Source organism: Orbicella faveolata, unplaced genomic scaffold (assembly GCF_042242905.1).
Source record: "Orbicella faveolata isolate gen_17 unplaced genomic scaffold, um_ofav_v1 contig_24, whole genome shotgun sequence".
Taxonomy (NCBI): domain Eukaryota; kingdom Metazoa; phylum Cnidaria; class Anthozoa; order Scleractinia; family Merulinidae; genus Orbicella; species Orbicella faveolata.
Window position 1 is genome coordinate 27166492 of NW_028301552.1, and position 22775 is coordinate 27189266.

General features: G+C 39.3%; 3 pseudogenes; all 3 read left to right on the forward strand.

The window, feature by feature from the left end:
- Window positions 1-6717: 6717 nt before the first annotated feature.
- LOC149111173 (uncharacterized) lies at window positions 6718-8087 on the forward strand (annotated as a pseudogene).
- A 1823-nt stretch (window positions 8088-9910) lies between these two features.
- Window positions 9911-15863, forward strand: LOC149111174 (uncharacterized; annotated as a pseudogene).
- A 2678-nt stretch (window positions 15864-18541) lies between these two features.
- Window positions 18542-21412, forward strand: LOC110069610 (uncharacterized; annotated as a pseudogene).
- Window positions 21413-22775: the final 1363 nt, after the last annotated feature.

The window sequence follows — 22775 nt, forward strand, 5'->3', positions numbered from 1 at the left end:
TTTACTTATTAAGTTTGGGTAAGATTGTTTTGTATAACTATGTTACTTTTTTGTTCTCGTATTTTCATAATTACTTGTGCGAGTGAGTTCCACACGACCAGAAACCGGATGATGAAGTTAAACAAGCTTAAACACTTTCAACCAGCCCCAAAATTAATATTCTTTTGATTATACAAACTGGCGACTAAATTTCTCGAGTTGGTCGCCAAAAGGCAACGTTACGATTTTTTTAATTTCAAGCCCTGTTCACAAACATACAGTTTCAAAATCAGGATGACTTATACAGTGAATAGGGGGATTGTCCTCTAAATCTAAGCCATATAATAAAAAAGCAGCAATGCCAAATGGAAAACAAATGGCTGGTTTTTCATAAGCGAGAAAAAAGGACTAAATCAAAACAATGAATGAATCGTTTCATAAAGTTTGTTACCCTTCTAATCAACAGTATTTCACCTGATACTTTCATCATGGCTTCGTTGATCTCTTCGCAGCAAACACACTCTCTCCTGCTGATTTTCCTAGTTTTCACGATGCTCGCAATTACACCAAGAGGTATTTCCCCTCCTTGCAAGTTCATTCTGGCTGTTAGCTGTATTCTCTCCATTGAAATCCGGTAATCCTTATTTGGAAGTAACCGGAAGAGAATGCTAAAAAAATGGTGGATGTTCAATTCTGGCAAATTCTCTTAGTTTTCTATTTGATTTGCACTGAAATATGAACTTTTCTCAATTGATTCTTTGTAATTTACGTTCTTTCTACAATTTCAGATCATTTCCAAAATTATACCCTGTAACCTTCCATTCTCCTTTAAGAGTGTGAGTGAAGACACATGCGTCAGGCCTTCTTTGGAAAGAAGAGGAACCCTCTCTGCCCAACGATTACAAAATGGCAAACAGGAGACTGCAATCCCTGGAGAAGAAGTTTGAGAACTGCCCCGCAACCAGAAAGAGATATGCAAAGTCAATCCAGGATGACATTGAGAAGGGCAACGTGAAGAAATTGAGTGAAGAGGAAGTACAATGTGATAGCAAAGTGACTTGGTACTTACAACACAGATTTGTCATCAACTTGAAGAAACCTGATTGTCTCAGAAGAGTACACAATGCCTCCGTGAAATTCATGGGACAAAGTTTGAACGATAAGATCTACACAGGACCAGATCTTCTCTCGTCTGTTTGTTTTCCTCAGGTTTTGCAAAGGAAGAATTGTAATGGCTGCTGATGTGAAAGAAATGTACCATATACTTCATCTCACTGATTGTGATAAGCCAGCAATAAGATTCTTATGGAGAGACTCTCCGGATGAAGAACCGAGCATGTATCAGTTTGAGAGAACAGTGTTTGGAGAAGTGTCTGTGCCATCCAGAGCAAACTACACTATGAGGCAAAATGCTGACAAGAATGGGGAAGATTTACCTCTGGGTGTGAAAGCAGTCTACAAGCATCTTTACATGGATGATGGCCTACCATCAACAGATTCTCACAAGGAAGCTATTGAAATGCGGAAGCAGATGAGTGAGTTGCTGCACCATGGAGGTTTCTGCCTACACAAATGGCTGACAAATGACCCAGACATCTTGGCAACCATTCCAGAGCAAGATAGATCTCTGCGATTCCTCGAGCTGAGTGAAGGTAAGTTGCAAAGAGACAGAACTTTGGGCGTCATTTGGGATTCCCAGGAGGACATACTCCAGTTTACCAGACTGAATGGTAATCCAGGCACGACAACGCAGAAGATCTTGAGTCAAGCATTCTCTGTTGCGGATCCGTGAGGACTCCTCCACCCATTCTCAATCAGTAGGATAATCCTTCAGAATCTGAATTGTATGAAGTATGGCTGGGATGACGAGTTAAAAGAAGCTGATCTTCGAGAGTGGCGTGAATGGTGCAAGGAAGCAGAAAAGCTTGACCAAGTGAGAATCCCAAGAGCCCTACTTCAAGGACAAAAAGCTATCCGATAGACTACGCTTCATGTATTTTGTGACGCTAGCCAGGATGCTTATGGCGCGTGTGTACCTGAGACAAGTGTTTAGAACGTGCTCTATTACGGGAAAAGGCCGTGTTGCCCCTTGAAAGTCAGTCTCTCTGCCGACTGGAACTCATGGGAGCTCTAGTTGCTGTGCAATTAACTGAAACACTGGTAGAAGAAATGGCCACAAAGGTAGAGAAGATAACCTTCTGGAGTGACTCTATCACAGTCCTACATTATATCTGCCAGACAAGTTCCCCTTACAAAGCATTTGTTAAGTTTAATCTTTCAACTCTCTCCACAAATAATGTTTTCGATGTATGGAACAGACTGCACTGTCTCCATGATCACTGTTGTTTGTCTAGCTCTCAAGGCCATAATGAGAGATCAAGCTGAACTGTTGAACAAAATCAGAGTTGCAGCAACGGCAGTAGGTATTGACGAAGAGGCCATAAAGAACTGGAAAGTGCGAGCTTGTGTGAATACGGTTTGTGACATCTGTACATTTGCCATTCTGTTTTTGGAATCTCAACCTTTTGCTTTGCAGTTTGACACCTCTGTGATTTGCCATGTGGTGATTATACTTTGTTTAGGCTCATTTCTATTGCAAGATATGTTTTAAAGTCTCTAAGTATTGGCTTTCAAGGGACAAAGTTTGAAATATTCTGTGAACAGGTTTTAAAATACTAGGTTGACAACTGAAAACCACAAGCTGGCAGTCATGTTACAGGTCCCTGTAGGTGGTCTATAAGTAGGCGGAAGGAGCTTTTGTTAAGTTTGCCCACAAGCATTCTTTCACTTCCTCTAGCCGCCCTTTTCTTATTTTATCGTGCGCTGTTTTTGCACTGCACCCCAACTGAATGCCTGGAAGAGGCTCCATTTCAAGCTTCACATGCTTCCGTGATGCACTTCAGAGCTTCCTGAAGTCCATAACCAAGCAAACGGCTCAATCAGATATCCAAATTGATGAGCTCAAGAAATTGCTGTTGACTGCAGGCCCACAGCAAATGATAGTATAGCAAGTCACAACGACTAATATCGCAGTTTCTGACAGCAAAATGAACTTGTACTAGACATTCTTAACAAGTTGACAGTGGTTGACATTTAATTCAGTGACATTAAACATGTTACATGTGCATCAACTGGTGAACACCTCTACTAGAAAGAGACATTGGTCCACTCAAGAAATTATTACTTTGGTTGTGGAGTTTCTGTTAATAGTGATCATATACTAAATAGTTATTCAGTTTACATTTAATTCAATGACGTTCAATGTTACTGTTCTCAAGTGCATCAACAGGCAAAGTCCTCTATTACACAGAGACAGTGGTATGTTCAAGAAACTTCCGCTTTGGTAGTTCAGTTTCTCTAAATATTGATCATGCACTAGATATTGTTAATATCACTTGACATTTAATTTGCTGACACGCGAATGGCTTATATACCTTTCATAATGGGCCAATAGGAGCAATGCAAACTCGATCCTAAACCACAAAAATTAGAATATAAAAAGGTCGCCAAACCGTCTTTACAATGGGAATGGAAATGAGAAAACATCTCTACCTTTCCCTCAAGCTACTTGCAACATGGTCTGTCTTCAAACAACAGCTGAGGAGAATCATGAAGATTGTGTGTTTGCGATGACTCAAACACACAATACCTCCATCCCAGTAATGGTGAAGAGGAACTAGATTCTTCTGAGAAAAGCTAGGGCATGTAACACCGCTGATGCATGAGCAAGGTATTGCGGCATGCGAAATCAGGCCACCAATATGATTACAAGAGCAAAGCATAACTACTTCGAGGCTTTGTTTCAGAATAGCAAAGGGAACTCTAAATCTATTTGGAAGTTAATAAGATCCCTTGGTGGAGACAGACCAACGCGTCAACCCCAAATTTCTTAAGGTCACCAAGGAAAAGATAATTTCAGATTATTTCAATAATTTCGGATTATTTCAATCTCCACTTTACAATTGTTGCAGATAAAGTGAAACAATCCCTCCTGACCGCTAATGGTTGTAATCTTGATAAACTTAAACAGTTTGTTGGTGAAAGGCTACCTTCAGAATCGCAATTCACTATACCTCCAATTACAACTGACATGGTAAAGGTATATTTACTGAAAATTCCAGCTAATAAAGCAACTGGAATTGATGGCATCAGTTGTTCTCTCTTGCACCTAGGCATCACAGAACTTGCGCCTTCAATAGCAAAGCTCATCAACCTATCGCTTTCATCAGGAATGTTTCCTTGTTGTCGGAAAATAGCCAGAGTGACTGCCCTTCATAAAGCTGGTGATATGGATGATATAACCAACTATAGGCCCATTTCAGTACTTCCGGTGCTCTCTAAAATCATTGAACGTCATGTGCATGACCATGTCTGAATATCTAAATGTTCACGACCTCATCTATAAGAACCAGTCTGGATTTAGAAAGCAGTACAGCAGGGAGACAGTGCTTGCTTATATAGTTGATACTCTGCTCTTCAATCTGGACAAAAACCATGTTAATGGTACAGTTCTAGTAGACTGTAAGAAGGCTCTTGACATGGTGGATCATGTGACTTTGCTTAGCAAGCTTGAAGCCTACAAACTAGATAGGAACGTTTTACTTTGGTTCGAGTCATACCTAAGCGATCGAACTCGATATGTATCATTCAAAGGAGAAACGTCGACTGTGAGGAGTATCACAGCAGGTGTGCCACAGGGTTCCATATTGGGTCTCTTACTTTTTGTGCTGTTTATCAATGACTTACCTTTACATGTCCACATGCACTTGGACATGTTTGCCGATGACACCCACCCTCCTCGCTTCTTCCGATTGTGCTAATGTTGAAGAACTTAAGAACACACTCTCCAGTGAGGTCTCCAATGTCAGTGAGTGGGCAACTAACAACTGCCACTTAATTGTTCCAAGACGAAGACAATGCTAATTGATGGACTGCGCTTACGGAAACGTTTGAGTAATGAACATCGAAAGCTTGAGATAGAGCTCGAAGGAAGCACATTAGAGCAGGTTGAGAACGTTAAACTGCTAGGCCTTGAACTTGATGAAGAACTCAGTTTCGATATTCATATTGACTCTTTATGTAAGAGGATATCGAAGCGTATCGGTATACTCAACAGAATCAAGGCTTATCTTCCAAGAGCAGAGCGTATACTCTATTATGATTCTTTAATTAAGCCATTAATATTATATTGCAGCGTAACATGGACAAGCTGCTGCAGCCACAACAACATAAGTAAGATATTCAGACTGCAAAAACGCTGCGCTTGTATTATCCTTGACGGCCAACAACACCATAGCACTGTAGATCTATTTAATACCTTAGGACGGGTACCATATTACAGCGAGACTGATATGAAAAGATGTACAATAGCTCATAAAAGGATTATGGGTACTTGCCCGTTATACCTAAACAATTTAGGGGCTCGATAGGCCCAAAATCGGAAAAAATCGTATTTCTGGAAACCTACATTTTTGGATTGTTTATCCTTTGTACCTTCATGAAAAACCCATTTTCTGCATTTTTACTGCCCTACTAGCATGCTTTTGAGCATTTTCTCAGGATGTTTGGCCCATTTCCATGGAAACGAGAGTTGTTTACGCAGCTTTTTTTTGAACAAAAAGCAGTGATATTTAGTGAAAATTTCAGCTTGAATGCTTCCTGGGGCCTGGGAAGCAGTCTAGCCTTCTTTAGAGGACATTTCAAGTAAACTACATGAAGGAATAATCGTAGAAAACGTGGTTGCTGTTGTTTATACTTTGTTCGTAAAAGTTATCCTCAGAAATGCCTCCAAAAAAGAAATTTAGAAGTGGTAGAAGCAAGACAAGAAAGTTCACTGGGACCATGTATACAAGGAGAAAGGAATTAGAGTCGAAAGAAGCTTCAGCAGATCAGGAATCGGTCGAAAGAAGCGATGAAGTGGACTCTGATGAAACAGACGCGTCGCGCTCAAATGTTAGCGTGCCTGAACCTTCATCATCTTTTGCATTGCAAGGAAAGGTTCACGGACTTTCCAGCAAGGAGTCTAAACCTGAAAGTAGTGCAAGCGATGTGGATTCAGCTGAAATGGAAGGTTTTCGTTTTGTTGACATGGCAGTCCTTGGCTCAATTTTCCAATTGTTACTCTGCCCCATTTGTAAGAAGAACCACGTGAAGCTGGAAGATAGCAAAAGAAAGATGGGATTTGCTTCGTTGCTATTTGTCAAGTGCCCCGGGAAAAAGTGTGGATTCATAAAAAGATTTTACTCTTCTTCCAGGGTTGGGACTTTGCAGGCATTCAAAGTCAATCGAAGAATTGTTCTAGCATCCAGGAACACTGGTGTTGGGCACCAAGGGCTTGTCAAATTTGCTGGAACTGTGAACATGCCTCCTCCCATGAATGAAAATGCCTATAGGGATATTGTTGAAGCTGTGAGGAAAGCTACTCAGACTGTTTGCCAGCAAAGTATGAGAGCTGCTGTTGAAAATGCAAAGAGCTTCTATGAACCAGAGGAGGATGGTGTTTTTGATATTGGAATTTCAGGTGATGGCACCTGAAGAAGAAGGGGCTACTCATCCCTGTATGGAATAGTCACTGCCATATCCACAGTCACTGGCAAAGTAACTGACATCGAAATAATGTCAAAAGACTGCAAGGAGTGCACAGTGTGGAGGAACAAGGAAGGTACACAGGAGTTTGAAGATTGGTGGGAAGGCCACCAACATCGTTGCCAGGCTAATCACCTTGGGTCATCTGCATCAATGGATTCCACTGGCCTTCTTGCCATATTTCAGTGGTCGGTTCAAAGCTATGCAGTGCGTTATACAGAGTTTTTGGGAGACAGGGACAGCAAAGCCCACAAGCTAATTGTAGATGAAGCTGTGTATGGTGAAAAAGAGGTCACCAAGCTCAAGTGTGTTGGGCATGTTCAGAAATGTCTGGGGTCACGCCTTCGCTCGCTAAAAAAGCACGTGGGTCAAGTAAGACTTGAAGACGGAAAACCAATCGGGGGTATTGGAAGGCTGACAAACAACAAAATAGATCAACTACAGGTCTATTATGGCAAGGCCATCCAAAACAACACCCACGACATCCAATCTATGGAGAATGCTGTCATGGCTATATGGCACCACACAAGATCCAGTGATGACCACCCAGACCATGACTTGTGCCCCCTAGAGAAAACTCGTGGTGTGGGTTTCAAAGGGACTTGGCAAAGGAAACAACAGAGTACACACATACACATCCACTGCCTTCTGCTGTTGCCAATGCAATTCATCCAACTTTTGAAGCCCTCAGTGACCAAGACCTCTTACGGCACTGCCTCCACGGTGGCACAGAGAACCACAACGAGGCAATAAATGCGTTCATTTGGCAACGATTGAACACTTCCGTTGCGTTACAACACTTGTTGATTTAGTTAATGTTTGATTTACATTTCTTGGCTGGCCGCTCTAGGTGTTTCGTCATTGTAGATATCATATTTCTTAGCACGTTTCAGTTTATCGGAGTTGCACGTTTAGGAGTCGCTCGTAGTTCAACTTGGAGTATTTAGAGCTGTTTTCTTTGGAGTTCCCACGCCCGGTGCTAGATCAGATGTAAGCCGTTTTTTCTATATTTTCCTTTCTTATAGTTTTATTCATTTTCATTTAGCTTGTTTTTCCGTGTTCCTTTTGTGACTCGACAATTGTCTATTCATTTCTAGTTTTTACTGTAAGTGATGTATAAGCGGCTCAGCCAGCTCTTCAATAAATCTTGTTGAATCATTATTACGCTGGCGAACTCCAATGTACAGCACCTCCAATTCGCCACATCAGGAACGCGACAACGCGCTACAAAGGAAACTCACTCTGGCTTACCCACAGTCGAGCTTGCTGCTCACCTTGCAGTGTCTCACTTCAAAGATGGGTCAGTCTCCCTCAAATTGGTCCTCAAAGAGCTAGGAATTACGCCAGGGGCTCACTGTAGCCAAGCTTGCAAAAAGCTTGAATATGACAGATTGCATCATGCTCACAGAAAGAGTTCTGATCAGTCCAAGGAACAACAAAAACAAATCAGAAACTGGAAGAAAGGCTACAGTGACCATTTAGAGGCTTTTGAAGGACTTCAATATGAAGCTGGAGCCTTTTAGGACTGAACACAGTGAACATTGCTGATGATCAACTTTAAATGCTATTTTCTCAGATTCCGTTTTTTAAAACATGTTCAGTCACTGTAAACACAATATCTCAAAAACTATTTAAGATAACTCAATGAAACTTTCACATTTGGTTGGCTAGAAATAGATCTGTGCAATGACCAATTATGACTTATTAACATTTTTTCAAAGCCGATATTGCACATTTTCATGTATGTTCTGGGTGAAGGCCTCATTCATGATCAAAACACAATTTCTTTACAATAATTGGTCATTGTATACCTCTGAGAACATAAAAAAAAGTGTGGCAAATTTCAACTTTCCAGCACAAAGCAGAGTAGAGATGTGTTTAAGAAAACACCTACTTCTAGGCCCTCGGAAATGGGGGTGGTTATAAAAATGGGTGTGGCTCCTCAGGAATGCAAGGAATGCATCCCAAATGTATGGCAAATGAATCATTGGGACCTGCTTGATACAATGATATAGTTGAATTGACATGATTTTATAAGATAGTGTTGAGAATTGCGTTGTCAAAATGACCATTTTTAGCCTATCGAGCCACCTTAAAACTAAATAACAGCCAGCACAATAGGAATACATGGGGCGCTAATTTTACTGAAAAGATTTAACAGAGCAAAAGAGGGAGGTCGCACGTTTTCTGTAACGACTATAAAATGTTGGAATCACCTCCCCCTTAACCTGCGTGCCTCTTCATCTGTAAATATCCTTAAGAACACTTTGTACAAACATTTTAAATTAAGTCAGCTCAAGAGTAAGATTTTTACTCCTTTTTTAAGTAATAATTTTTAGATTGTGATATTTTAGTGATAATCTGATTATTGTTTATAGTAGATTTTTAACTTTTAGTACATTTAAGAGGGCCACAAATTTATTAGTTGATAAACTATTACGTGTCACCCTCGATAAATAAAGTTTTGATTTGATTTGATTTGATTTGACTAGACACAGATAATTACATAGCGCCACCGAAAATGCCAGACTACCGTCCAAATGAAGATGACAAAGAAATGCTTAACACCGATGAAGAAAATGATTTGTAGAACAGCCGTCTACCATCACAACCAAGACCAACCCAGAACCCGCCAAGGGGACACAGGGAAAACCACCTGCCAACGAGCAACAAGCCTAACAGCCCACCAAAATCCAACTTGCCGAAGCAAGGTCAAAAAAGAAAATTCACAGACCACATAACTGTGGAGAACAAAATGGCAAAGACTGAAAACTCTATAAAAGTATTAGAGGAACACCTAACAAATCGGACTTGTCCGAAATGTTTGCGATACATGGCAAAACCAAATGTTGCACAGGATAACATCTTTAAAAAAGAAATAAAGGACATCAAGCTAGATGCTGGACAAAGCCTAGCACATGCCTTAACTCACTTCCACAAACATAAGCTCGACAGCCAGAGAAAGAAACTAAGGGCGTTTTCACAACCTAATGCTCGCAGAAACAAACATGTAAATAGGCAACCTTTCAACAACATGCAATCGGCGAACCACATTGTAAACCAGGACAATGTAAACTTAGCTGATTTGCAGAAACAGATTTCAGATTGAAAAGAAATCGTTTGTTCACATGAACTTAAAAACTCTGCAAATAAACAGGATAAACACTACCACAGTGTGTTCTCTGACTCTACAAAAGCTGGCCACAAAACCAGCAAGGGTATTTCTAAAAACAAACGGCACAAAAACCATAGAAACACCTCTGGAAAAAGGCGGGCAGTCAAAGAAAGGGAATCAAATGAAATTAGGTGACAACTCTTGCCGGATTTTGAACAATTTGCGAGAAGAATGTGCCCCCAATATATATTTCATGGACAAGTTAAAGAACCACATCCTTTTCATGTCAAATCAAATTGGATGCCTCCGGCTCAACAATCCATCACCCTTGAAAACTATTAAAAAAGTGTCAAAACACAACTTGCTGACATCAGAATCAGTAAGCCCAAAAATAATGTCTGCAATGAGATGGCAGCTTTAAAAGAGCTTAAGAATAACTCTGCCATAAACCTCAAAAAAGAAGACAAAGGAACAACAACAGTCATCATGAATAAATCAAACAAAATACAAGAGGTTGAAGCGCAACTCAAGAACAGAGAGCACTATAAACCTCTAGGAGCACCGATGGTGAAAACCACACAAACAAAGGTAAACCAGATCATTGACAAACTGCATCAGGGCAAACACATCAATAACATGACAAAAAAATTGCTTTCTCAAACCACCAACCTGCCTAGAATTCCTTTCTTACAAAAATCCACAAACCTATTCTGGTTGGATGACCAATCACCTCAGGTTGTCACAGCCCAAATGAAAAAATATCCTCTCTTGTGGATACATTGCTACAGCCTATTGCACAAAAACAACAATCCTACATAAAGGATACAACTGATTTCATCAATTTTATAGAAAAAACAAAACTAGGCCAAGACACAATTTTGGTAGCAATGGACGTTTCCAGCTTATACACAAATATACCACAAGAGTAGGGAACAGAAATAGTATGCAAGGCATATGAGACGTTCCACAACAAGGATCTTCCAATCCCCACACACTATCTAAAGGAAATGCTTGGTGTAATCCTAACAGAGAACTCATTTGAGTTCAATGGAAAAAATTATCTCCAAACCCATGGTGTCGCTATGGGCACAAAGACAGCAGTGTCTCTTACAAATATATTCATGGCAGAGAATGGAAACATTACATTGATGACAATTTCTCCCTTTGGGACTGTAAAAGAAATGAAATGGATCATTTCATTGAACAAGCTAACACATTTCACCCAACAATAAAATTCGCAGCCGAAATATTAGAGAATGAAATAACTTTCCCTGATACAGTGGTGTTCAAAGGAGTGAGATTCATAGAAAAATCCATCCTGGACATCAAAACTCACTACATCACCCTGGATAGATCAAAACAAATTTAATTCAACAACACAATACCAAGCCAAAAGAATGGAAACATTACATTGATGATGATTTCTCCCTTTGGGACTGTAAAAGAAACAAAATGGGTCATTTCATTGAACAAGCTAACACATTCCACCCAACAATAAAATTCACGGCCAAAATATTAGAGAACGAAATAACTTTCCCTGATACAGTGGTGTTCAAAGGAGTGAGATTCATAGAAAAATCCATCCTGGACATCAAAACTCATTACAAGCCAACTGAAACCTTTCAATATACTCATTTTACCTTGTGCCACCTTCCAGGGGTAAAAAGAGGCTTTATCAAAGGCGAAGCAATAAGACTGCTTAGAACATACTCTTCAAAAACAACATTAGAAGAGTGCCTTGCAAACTTCAAATGATGCCTCGAAGTATGCAGGTATCCAAAGAAATATATAGAAAGGTCCCTGTCAAAGGTCATCTTTGACTCAGGACAATCGGCTCTTAAACAGCAAAAACAAAAAAACGGCAGTGACTCTATTGCCTTTTGTCACAACATACCACAAGAGGTAAATCTCTAAAAGGCATGCTTGTAAGAGCAAAACTATAATTTGAAGGCTTTGATAATGTGACGCAACCACAAAAACCACATTAGGAGTCTCTGCAGGCCTGTCTTTGTTTTTCCTTTTTAATATCAGTTGACATTTAATTCGGTGACATTCAATATATTAAATGTTACAGTCCTCACATGCCTTAACTGGTTAGCACCTCTGTTAGATGTCCCAATTATTGCTTTGGTTGTTCAGATTCTGCTAATGTGGATTGTATTCAGTTGACATTTAATTTCATGACAAGTGCATCAACTGCCGAACATTTCTATTAGAGAGAAAACTTTGTCTGCTCAAGAAATAACTGCTTTGCTTGTTCAGTTTCTGCCAATATTGATTATATAGTAGACAATGTTACTCAATTGACATTTCAGAGCTGTTAAATACTGTTACAATTGAAGTTAATAAAAATTGCTGAGTGTCAGACATACAAAACTATTTTCAACTTTGTGCATTTTAAAACAGTTATATCCTATTATCATCTCACTAAAATTAGTTAGGCAATTATATTTCTGTTGGAGGCGTAGTGGCGTCATGGTTAGTGCCCTCACCTCCAGATCGCGCAGTTCGAGCCATTGAGTTGTGTTCTTGGCCAACACAATTTATTCTCTCCATGCCTCTCTCTCCCCCCAGGTTTATAAATGGATACCAGCATATTTAATGCAGAGGGGGTAACCCTGCAATGGACTAGCATCTCATCCAGGAGGAGCAAAAATACTCCTAGTCACTTCGTGATACAGAAACCTTAGATGGGCGCTCGCCTTATGGGCCTCTAGGCTCATATCCAGACTTACATTTTTGAACATTTTTTTTAAAAGTAAAACATAAAGTGAGTTTTGTTGAGACTGAGACTGCAGATGACCAAGGCAAATTTGTAAGACATGATTTTAAGGCCAGGCTATCAAAACGGACAGTTCATTCAGCCAATTATTTTTATCCAAGGTAGCCACATGCAGTTCTCGACTGCCTATTTTTGAAGCTGTTTAAAACAAAAGTCATGGCAGTAATGGGCTTTCAACAAGCTAGTTTTCAAAAATCTGCACAAGCCGCTGGATGCCACCTTAAGTTTTGAGTAGACACGTTGTGTATAGGGCATTCCAGTGTCCACTCAGTAGTACTGTATCACCCTGCCATGTCACAACAATGTCATTGTGTTGAGCTCATTTAAATTTAAAATGAGCTTAGAAAGTGATCGCAAAAATTTAGTTAAACTTTTGGATAACAACTCAAAGAAAGATGTGACAGAATTTGCTGGGAAGCTGGATGATAAATATGCTCATCAGAAGCAGTTTATTCGGAGTCTACCGGTCACTTGAAAAAGATGACATGGCAACAACATCATTGATTCCAGAAGATCTACCACTCCAACCATACCTAACAGCTACAAAAACAACTGGCAATGTAGACTGCTTGTGTAATGCTATGTCGTTGGCTTTGGTGGGTGAAGAAACAGAAAAGTCTTCTTTGTTTGCTCGTAGCTCTGGAACGTCTACTGGACATCGACTACTACATTCACCACCCAGTACTTACCTCATTTTCTTCTGCTAATGATCATCACTATCCTGACAGGTTGTTTTCTGTGTGCTTAACTACCAACAGCACCAGTCAGTACAACCAGTACAACCCAAAGTAGAGAAGAGGCAGTCTCATCTGAAGCGTGAATTGCAAACAAGTAGTAGGAATGGAGAGGTTTTTTTTGAATATAGCTGCTCTATAAAGTGTTTTAGCCAAGTATATCCAAACTGAAACACTTGAATTCATGATTTTATGCACTGTGAAGGAAGTCCAGGAAATGCTTCTTCAGTCTATTCTAAACCACTCTCTTTGTTGTGGTCTAGGGAAGGAAACCTTGACCCAAGATCTGGTGGGTGGAATGTAGCACTCTGATACTCAACAGGAGAAACGGCAAACACGTTTCCAAAGGCAAAGAGAACACTGCAAGAAAGAGTTTCACTCCAGTTGAACACATCAAGAGAAGAGGATGTTTAGAAACATTTGGTTTCCAAAGAGAACCAACTAATTCAAAGAAGCACAAAGGCTACGCTCCATGGGTCAATGTCCAACAGAATCGCATAATGTAAAGAAACAAGCCAAGGAAGGGAGCAATTACTAGCATAAAGCGAAAAATTAATCTAAGAATAGATAGAAGAGTTTCCCTGGCTGTCGTTTAATGCTGATACAAATCTGATGTTCTGTGACTTGTGCAGTTCACACCAAAGTTAAGCTGGTAAAACAGACTTTACAAAAGTGTGCTCCAATTTCAAGAAAGAAATTAGTATTTAGGAGCCATATGGCTCCTGGAAAAAGTTAATTTTGTGCCCTGAAATTCCACACCTATACCAAGAGAGACAGGGAGCATTTCACACAATTTGCACAGTTATTGGGAAAACACTTTCAAGATGCTGGCCTAAGGGACATTTGTATTAAGTCTGGAGTGATTGCAGAAGGATGTTTCTGTGGTTCTTGATGGACGCAGGTACAACTGTGCCATCCAATTTCATACACTAATGTATGAAGCCCTTCAGAATTCGCTTGGGAAGGATTTTGGGCATAGTTTGAAAAGTTCCCTGAGAAGATGATGTTCACCCAAGATTTATTCAATAATCTAATGCCATGGTACAATGATTTACGTCAGAGGGGATTTGATAGTGTCATGTCAAGTCAGCTGTTCTCAAAGTTCATTGTGCTTTATGACAAGAAATATAGTGAAAGTCAGTCTTGAACCTGTTGACCCCAATACTGAACGAAACTTGCTTTCTTTTGCTTAAGAAAATTCTTGTTAAGTATGTAAACTGAAACACAAGAACCATTCAAATTTTAGATAAACATCTGAACGTGTACATGTCATTGTAATCATTACATTTGCTCACAAACTTGACTGAGAGAGCGTATATGAAGTTGCCAAACATCGTGCTTATTGCAGCAATCCTTCCCTAAGAGGAGTAATATTGTATTCACATCGTCATTTTCTTTACTCTCACTATTTTTGTTTTCCCTTTCTATTCATATTGACGCTACCATAACATTATATTACCTTACCATTTAATTTTTTCCTATAGAAATTGTAATGTGTATGCATATGTGTAGTTATGTTTACACAACATTTGTATATCCTGTTAATTTACTCTATGTAGACATTCAATGTATTTACTTGTAGTTTTTCTCTCTGTTTTCGTTTTTCCTTTCCTGTTTTGTTGTTACTGAAAACATGTCATAACTCAATAAAAAACAATAAAAAACTACTGGACATGCCATTTCTGTGAGAGCATTTAGTGGAATCTATGTTGCTTGTGAGCACTTCGCTTTGATCTTTGACTCTTCTTACCCAAGATGATGGTGTTCCTGGATCCAAATTTGAACGCAAATCAGAGGTTTAAAATTAAGTAGAAAACATGATGAACTTATAAAACTTGTTACCGATTGCATAAATTCTGGAAATTAACAGACTAAAGATCCTGGTGTCAATGAAGGAAAATGGTTTGCTGCAAAGGCCATCAAGGAAGATTGTGAGCTTTGACAAAATTGCAATGCCATTTCAGTTGCAGAGATTCCATCACCAGGCTGACAAGAGTTTCCTTCACACAACATACTGAATCTCTTCAACTACAGAGACATCCATTAGTGTGCCCTAAAATCAATCCAGAATGTCAATGTCACTAAGGAAAACTATGAAGGACTTGGATATGTGACAGATAAACCGTTCAAACACGAAACAAGGTACATCAATTTGGTATTTGTTCACGACATAATGGACGCGTTGACTGCCAAACATCATTTAGTGAGAGCTCACAATTGACCATCAATGAAAACTGAGCTTCTTCATGTTGTTGCATTATCTGCTAGCAGCAGTGCTGTGATTCATGCTTCCTATGAACCATGTAGGACTTCCTCTTTGGGTCATTGCAGTCATGTGGCCGTTTTGTCTACCATCCCAACCATGTGTAAAATCATGGTTATGTGGTATCTTTACCATGCACAAGTCAAGATTGTTCTTGGAACGGGGAATAAAAGAGACAAAAATCCTTGGATGTTATCTGATGCTAACTATGCTTCAAAAACTAAAAATGCTGGTTTGCCAGGGATTGACTATGACCCAAGACCAGTGAAATACCGTCTAGTAACACCTGATCATATCAACCACTTTGCTACAAACTTGCAGATAATATTGCAACACAAATGGAGCTATACCAATGTGGGAAACTCAACTGCAGACTATCTACAAACACTACAACCTGACATGTGACCAGAGCAGATTGTTTTTGCAGCAAGTAACTATCTTGCTCACAAACCTTAAACTGGAGACTCTCAGGGAAATGCAAGGTACCAGCAGCAGAGTTTGTCACAGGAGTGGTTTTGTGAAAGGTAATTGAAAATAACTGCTTCCAAGTGCCTTCCTGCTTTCAAAGTTGGAAAGCTTGTCATGGACTCTGCCAAATGCAGCTGTGGAAGCATTTAAATTTATTTCAGAGCATTTGAGCTACCCTCTGAAAAATATCAGTTGTGCGACACTCCAATAAGATCCTTACACCACAAGCTGTGCAACCACCCAGAGTTATTAGCAGAATACAACATCATCATTCAGGACCAGTTAAAAAAGAAGAAAGGAACAAAAAGGGGGAAAAAAGAAAAGTTGGCTCATCATGCAGCTTTTAAAAAGGATTGGGGAAACTAAGTAAGTAAAATTACATATGAAGGATTAGTGAAATCTGGTAAACATGAGCATTCACTGAAAGATTGTCTAAAAACTGGCTGGCCAAAATTATGTCCTACACCTTTTCAACATCAGGGCAAACTTTAGAAACAACAGTTGGTCTTACAGCTGATATTTAAAAGGCCTTCTTCACGGTGGGAATTCAAGCCGATCATCTGCTACCTTCAATTCTTTTTTTTTGAAAACCCAAATTGCGAGAGGCCACAGAGTGCCCAGGTTCACATAAGTTGTATTTTGGGTTACGCTCCTCACCTCCAATTTTGGGAGGTACAATTTTACATCACTTGATTGGGTAGTTAGATGAAGAAAGAGCCCTTGCAGTTTACAAGAGATGCAAGGAAATGAATGACAGAAGAGTCTCAGACTCATTAATAATTCATAAAGTTTGGACAACGACATCATGACCATGACAGTATTTGGCTATCTGATCTTCATTAGCATAGATTTTTACGCTATTAATTCTCCATTTTCTCCTTAATTTAGTTCTGATTAAAAAGATATATCATACACTCAGACAGTGTTTGACCACATTTCCAAACACCTCAAAGTTCATCAAAAATTCTCTACTACATATTTTCAACTCTATTCTCTGTGATTGGAAATGTGGTCAAACAAACTCTTTCTTGTTTGATATAATTATTACTTCGATCATTAGTCATAAAAGTCATTAGGTTCTGCATTGTCTCCATAACAAACACCTTGTATTGGTTTGGGAATTTGCCACTGGAAACTTCAGAAATTTTCAATTTTCATTCTTCAAGATCCTCAAACTGAAGTCAGGTTATACCCATAACTATATTCCTTGACAATAGTCAAGGTGGGGAAGCTGATCAAATCCCTACCAAACCTAACAGCTGTAGCTTTCCACCTAGGCAGCCTCTTCCAAGTTCAGCTTTCAATCACTGCATTAAGGAGGTGCAACTATGGCAGCAAACATTCAGCCAGCGACAGGGTGTTTCAACGGCATGGTCACTGGAAGTCAGTGCAAGCCAAAGACAGTTCTGACGATGACGACCTGGCTCAAAGGCTTGTAGCCTCTCAATTTCTTGACCTATGAGGGGCCATCAATCACACCTTTTCTAATTTGGTGCTAATTTTGTGTCATTTTAAGTTGTGGAAACAAAATATTTTTTTACAAGTGAATATATGAAAGATCATATTTTTGAACTGCAGGGAAAGATATCAAGACATGTTTCATCATCGCAGTTATAAACACAACTAAAGCAGTTGTGAAATTGAAGCCTGAAAACATTTCAGGCTTAAAGAGGATTTGAGCCCAGGATCTCTGTCATGTCAGTGCTGAGCTCTACCAACTGAAATATCAAGCCAACTGGGAGCTGACCATGTTGTAAGCTTGTAATATACCCGTAGATGGTAAAGAATGCAAGTGAATATATGAAAGATCATATATTTGAACTTCCGAGAAAGATATGAAGACATGATTGATCATCACAGTTATATACACAACTTAGGCAGTTGTGAAATTAAAACCTTCACTTGTATTCTTTACTGGGTTTATCCAGTCGCATTAGTCAGACAATTTGATACGATACTGTCCAAACCTCAACCATTTGCTAACTTAGTAAGCATTTGAGTCTCCGACAATCTTCCTTTCATGTACATTGAAGTTGATTTTGCTGGACCATTTTATGTGAAGGAAAACATCAACAACACGCCAGGCTGACAGGCTCAGGAATATGGCCATTTCAAGCAGCGGCTTTTATATCCAAGATGGTGTCGGGCGCCATTTTTAATTTTTACAAATTTATTTAGATTTTAGGGTTCTCTTTGAATTGTGGGATATCTGTGGGGTCCGTGAACGAAAGCAGAGGCCATTTTGGAAGAGTGAAAATGGATCTTTCTGTAGCGATGTTTTTGAGAAGAATATGGTAAGTACAAGGCGCAGAATTTTGCTTTTTCATCGTGCAATGTGGCATAACCCTTGGGATGATGTACTGAGGCAAAGAAAGAGATTACAACATTTCTAGAGGCTATTTTAAAATTTTAAAATGATGGGTTCCTGTGATAGACATTGTATTTGCATATTGTGTTTGCTGAATGTAGATTCATTGTTTTCAGCTTCTGTAAATTGGTACCGCGCGAGCTGAAAGCTGGAATCTGGCCCTGTTGACCAGTGTTGAAGCAGAACCAGGTTCATCCCTAGCTGGATTAGTACAACTGGGAGAGAGCGTTGCTCATTGCTTTTGAAAATGCCAAGGAAGGGTAGGAAGAGAGCAAGAAGCTCCAAGACAATAGCAAAGGAAAAGTTTCCAATCAGGGAACTTGCCCATAGGCAGAAAGTACTCAAAGAGGAATTTATTTCAAACTGCAAAGTCTACTTGACAGAAAGTTCAAAGCTGAAAAAGCTGAAAAGAAAGGTAAGGAAAAGTAAATTTGCTCATATGTATTATGGTGATAAATAACGACTGATTTTTGCGCATTTGTTTGATAAATGGTGACGGTGTTGATTTAATTTATATAGGTGTTTATTATTTTTTACTGAAGATATTAAATTGGGAACTGTAAAAATAAACAACAAAAGTTGTGATCCAAAATGTGCCTCAGCTTTACTGAATTCAGTATCTTTTGTGTTTTTTTCTCAAGATGCAAATTGTTTAAATTTCAGCACAGTCTCATACATTGATGCATGAATTTTCTGACTCAAGTTCTTTTCAGGATTTTGCTATTCTATTTATCTTACGGTAGAAAATCTAGGACTGTGGATTAATTTTAACTATCCGGCAAATCTTTCATAGGTTGAAAGAATCCAGAATGATGTGGAGTTAGTAAAAAAAAGAGTAATCGAGACTGACATCGTAAGAAAAAGAAAACTTCTGAAAAGTTGAAGGTTTCCAACCTCCATATCAGAAGCCAGCTCCGAAGAATATGCAGTTCCTTTCGCAAAAAGGACTTGTCAAAGGCGTACAAGGGAGACCATCGATGCCTGTAATAAAATCCATGATGGTACCAGGAAGAATAAAAGTCCAAGACTGGATGCTTTGTGGTTGACTTTAGTTAAGGAAGCCACACCGTTTCAGTTGGGAAAATACTTTTCCTTATCTAAGAAAGTAATGAAGAAAGTTTTACCTAAGGTAGTAAAAGAAAGTATTCCAACTTTTGAGAATAGCTTTGACAATAAAATTAGAAGCTAAAGAGTATTGTACAGCAAGGGGTTGGTGATAAGTTAATAAAGATGGTGAATTGTTGAGGAAGGAGAAATATAAAAGTATTAGGCTCAATCTTTCCATGAATACTCGCAAAAGTGGCAAGAAACTGGAAAGCTTAAAGTTCATGTCAAGTGTTCGCTTGCCAAAGATCTTGCCCTATGAGAAATTGATAACTTTTGTCAAAAGCATTGATGTTGGAAATGTTAATGATTTCAAAGATTTTTGCTATGATTTAGATGCAGATGAAGTTGTGGAAGGGTCATATAGAGAGCTACAACCATTTCTGTTGCAGCTTGCTGATATGTATGTTTGCTTAGATAAGACCAGTCCATCCCAGTGTCATTTTGGATCTGAACTGTATCTCTTAAGAGTAGCTCTAGGTGCTGATGGGGCCCCCTTCGGCAAAGACGATGAAGCCACTTCTTCGCTTGTATCATTCCTCAATGAAGGTCAGCAAATTGCAAGTGAAACTGACAACTTTATTCTTGCAGGAGCAAATTGTAGTGAATCTCACCTCTCGATGCAGCGCTATGCACGAAAGCTTGTTTCAGATGTGGGTGACATAGAGGGTAAGACTTTTTACCTGCCAGTTAGCGAAGCTTCAGCTAAGTTTACTTTCGAGTTAATCCCCTCTGACATGAAGTGGGCCTCCACATTTAGTGGAGAACTAGCAAACTCAGCATTTTACTTTTCTCCATTTGGCAATGTTAACAATGACAACAAGTCCATACTTAATGCCAGTTTGGGTCAATCTGAACAATGCCTATGGAAGCCATGGGTGTATGAAGAAAGGCTTCAGGTAGCAACAAAGGTTGAAGCAAAAAGGAAAGAGTTGGGTCAAACAAGACTTGCCGAGTCTACAAAAAGAACTAAGTTGTTGGATTATATAAGAAGTCTAAAGTCCCAGCAAGAAACTACTCCCCTTTTGGGTCCCCTGGTTGACAAGATTTTTGCTGAGCCTCTGCATAATTCAAATAATGCATGTCAGCAATTACATGAGCTTATGCTTGTCCATGCCAATGACAAAAGTAAGCTCGCACCCAATTGTACTAATCCAGTTAGGGATGTACCCGGAAGTGCTTTGGCCTCCCATCTTACCACTTTGAAAGAAATTGGGGCTAGTAGATTGTATAAGAAGGTAAAAAAGTGGTGCTCCCAGGACAGAAGGGATCTCTTTCCTATCGATTCACAGGGAAAGAGACAAAAAAGTTCTGCCCCAATTTTATGTCTATTCTAAAGGCAATTTTGCGTGAGGACGACAGTCCTCAGCAACAGCTCCAAATTTGCATGCTCGCATTCATTGGCCTTCAGCTAAGAGATGCTATCAGCCCGTTTAGTTGTGTCACAATAACTGAGGGTGTCTTGCAGGAAATCAAAGACTCTTGCAAGCAGTATTTCAATGCCTGCTCTCTCCTGTTAGACTCCGTAACACCAACAATTTGGACAATTGGTCATGCAATCCCTTATCACACAGGCCTCCTGTATAGGAAACTTGGCTTAGGGTTAGGCATTAATACTATGCAAGGGAGGGAGGCTAAACACGTGCGCATCAGCCAGTATGCAAAGCATGCAACCTTGTCAACAAGGTGGAACCTTGTTTTTAGACATGATTTCATTACAACTGCTTGGTTAAGGCAATATGACCCTGCAAGTTTTCACTACCACAAGAGCACAGATGTGTATGTTCCTAAAAAGATTGAGCAACCAAATGTTTGCTACTGTGGCTTAGACAAGGAATGCAGTGCTGAAAAATGTTCACTGTGTTCATCTGAGATTTACAAGAGTGTAGAAAGGAGTGCTGAAACAGGGGCTTTAGACCCATATATTTGCAATCTTCTTAGTGTCACAAGCTGGACAGAAAGGTACAATGACAAACCCAACAACAGTTTGGGACATTTACAGTCAAACACCTAACCAAGGCCACCAACCAAAAGTCTTTACAAACTTCCTGACCATAAAATAAAAAAAAAAATGGTCAAATTGAGTGCAATTATCTCGAATAAATAGTTCAGATAAATTCTTTATAGAGTTTGAAAAGTGCACTTTTTTTGTTTTTTTGTTTCATTTGCTATAATTTTTCACAAAATTGTGTCAGGATGGCCTTGGTTGGAGTAGCTGCTCTGTTAACAGTTTTGTTGTCGCTAAGTGGAGCTATATTGTTGTTAACCTGCTCAAATATTTTGGGGTTGTATTGAAAGTGCTTTGGGTGCATATTTGCCACCAGCAACCCATTTTAAAAGCTCTTGAGTTCAAAAATAATACCTGGATGTTGTTGTAGCACTTGAAATTGATAAGCTTTAGGAAAAGTCTCAAATACGAATACATGTTCTAGATAAGGGGAAAGGGTCACAAACCACTGGTGGCACATATCCCTGTTGGATATTTGGAGAAAGTGCCCCCCCCCCCCCCAACTCTTAATAACAATATTCTATCTGATTCATTCATCTTGAAATTTTACATAATGAAACTTATCAAAGAGCTGATTATGCTTATGTGCTGTACTTTACATTGTTTCAAAAAGAGTTATTTGAATAAAATAATTTCAAATGTGCATTTATGTGCTGTATTTTACATGGTTTTTAAGAGTTATTTGAATAAAACAATTTCAACTATGTGTTTATGAACTGTACTTTACATGGTTTGAGTTAATTAATTAAACTCAACAAATGATTGATGACAAGGATTGAATACCTAAATAAACAGCCAACAGTTTCTCACATTTAGCTGACATAATTATGGAATGCTCATTATTTCTGCCACTGTTTTTTGCTTATCTCAACAAGGGGTATTGTTATTCTTTATGCTAGGGAGTGCTAAGGAACTCCCAGTCTATTGTAGTGTCCATACCTGAGGCTGATTTTCATAATTTCAGAGTTTCTTGAATATGTAAACTTAGCTGGATAGTCACCAGTGAGGAAGATATCGTTCTCATGGATTGTTCTTTTTCGATATTTATTTGCCAGTGAGAGAAAGAGACTCTTCATCTTTCCCATGTCCGTGATGTGTATTTCATGGACAGCACGTGTGTTCCTGACAACCACACCACCAGCAACGGGAGCTAAAGTGACAACCTTGAAACAATCAAACACCTCCAATGGTAAATTCCATGAGAAATTGACAGTCCATGGCCGGGAAGCACGCGTTTTTCACTTCATTTTTCTCAGCATTCTGATGTGCCAAAAAGCAACAATCCTTGCCAACATTCTTGCAGGTTGAGCTAAAAGAAATTTGAAAGCCCTTTCACTGTCCAACGTGTGTTTCTTGATAACTGCTCTAC